Genomic DNA, 2551 nt, shown 5'->3' on the forward strand with positions numbered 1-2551 from the left:
CGTGCGTGCGTGCGTGCGTGCGTGCGTGCGTGCGTGCGTGCGTGCGTGCGTGTGTGTGTGTGTGTGTGTGTGTGTGTGTGTGTGTGTGCGCGCGCGCGCGCGCGCGCGTGTATGTGTGTTGCATACACGTTCAGAATAATCTTAAAGACTTATCTAGCTATTGAATTAGATATTTTCGGAAAATTATATGCTTTATGTGATTGCTTAGTGGCTAATTATCTCGATGTTATCAAAAATTAAGGAAAAAGTTGAGAAAACTTTAGGAAACTACAACTTTTAATCGAAACTATAGGAAGATAATTCTCAAGTTTTTAAATGTTTTTTCAATCAAGAATGATATTTGAATGATTTCTACATAGTATAATACGATGGTTCCATAAAATAGTATATCAAGCTAACAAATATTTACTGTTAAATATTTATGATGCATCTTTTAAATTATATATTATTATGGACTGAAATTACTTGTTGTAATATATATCAACACATGCGGTTATAATAAATATTGACATTTCCTATTTTCAAAACATTACAACATATAACATAATAATCGTTATCTCTTAACCAATATATTCTTGATATTTTGCAGTTTGCTTAATTTGCAGGAAATTTCCTACGCATATAGTCCTAAATATCTTTTAACATTTGTTTAAATATGTGACTAAAGATAATCCATTTTTTAAGAATAAATATAAGATGAGATTAGCAAAATTCATTAAACATTTTTTTACAATATATTATTTTTACATTATTTACAATACATACAAAGCTCATTTTAGTAATATAAAATTTTATTATTTTTTAATTTATTTTTTGTAAACAGGTTACACTATAGTTGAGAATTACGATCTTAAACGATTTTCTAAAAAGAAACCGATTGTTATCGCAAATGTAATCTATATTGTATTCCTAATATATTTGTTGTTTTTTAGAATTAAGTTAAAGCAGAAGAGTCTTTTGTATTCATTACACAAATAGTTTATGTACAAATGTGCAATGTAACTTATGAATTACATCTCAATTTTTCCTAATTATAAAATTATATAACGATATATGTTAATATTTTTCTGAAATTTCTTGATTTATAATTGTAAAGACAAAATTAAAGACAAAATTTTTAAATCCAAAAAAATTTTAAAACTTACAAAATATTTAATATTTTTATTTAACTTTTTAAAATTTGTTATTATTAGTATAATAATGCTGATTAATTTAATGATATTTTCTTTCTCAAGCAGTGATTTTCTAAAGTTAAATTCACACATGTCTTATACGTAAATATCACGAAAATTTATTTAAAAATTTTGCACTGCTAAATAAATTGGTTTTAACAAAAAAAATGAATAATTAACGGACAAGCAAGAGTAAATAACTGCGTGCTTAATATCATAGGTACGCTTAATAATAACGTATTTAAATTATCATTACATATGTGTGAGAGATACAATTTCTATATATCTGGACTTCAAGATTAGCCATCTTCAGCAATTAACATACCAAATTCGAATAATTAGAAATAATTAGAAATTTATATTGTCATAATTATTGTCATAATCAAATATATTGTCATAATTAAGCGCATCTGTAACAACACAGTTGTTTACTCTTACTTGCCCCTTAATTATTTATTTTTTTATTATATTTGAATATCGAGAATCCATTAAACTAATAATTATCCTTTTTTAAATTAATTTTTTATTTTATTTTGTGCAATTCTGCGAATTGTGTTAAAAATATTTTAATTACATTATTATAATTAAAAATTGCTTTAAGATATAAAAATATAGCGAATAAAATACTATTCTAGTTATTGCGAATATTTGTTTTATTGTAATAAAAATATATAGAATTTATTATATTTAGACGGCAGATATAATAAATGAGTTACATGTAATATATTATAACTGATAATTGGACATATTTGTGCAAGAAGAGAAATTATTCAGATAGCACAAAAAGAATTCAGTTGTATGTCAATTCTTCATTTTTAGATGCAAAAATATTTCTTTCAGAACTCAGGATTGCGGAAAATAAATTTTTAAATTCTTTGATTTTTCCAGGTTTTCCAGATGAGAATGGAAAACTTTTCAATATAAAATATATAAATTTTAATACATTTAAAGAGTTGTAAGAAATCTAGCCTATATTATTAAAAACAATGTAAAAAAGGCGTAGCATACTAAAATTTTGCAAATTCAAGTCAATAAAAAATAAATTAATATTGGAAAAAAATCTAATTACGAAAAAGGATGATCAAATAAAAATACTGAATAAAATATAAATAAAATTAATTAAATATAATTAAAATATATTAAAATATAAAATTTTAATTATTTTATTAAAATCATTTAAAGAGCATGCAATTTTGAACGTATTTTACTATAAATGCAGATATAATATTAAAAATTATAATAGTTATTAATTATCTGGATTAAGAGCAGTTTAAGGAAATTGTGAGCAAATTTCAAAATTCTAGACTTTTTTACATTTTTGCCTGACTTTTCCCGATTTTCCATGACCAATTTTAATTTCTCTGACTTTTCCTGGAGTT

This window comes from Atta cephalotes, assembly GCF_000143395.1.
Source record: "Atta cephalotes unplaced genomic scaffold scaffold00070, whole genome shotgun sequence".
Lineage (NCBI taxonomy): Eukaryota > Metazoa > Arthropoda > Insecta > Hymenoptera > Formicidae > Atta > Atta cephalotes.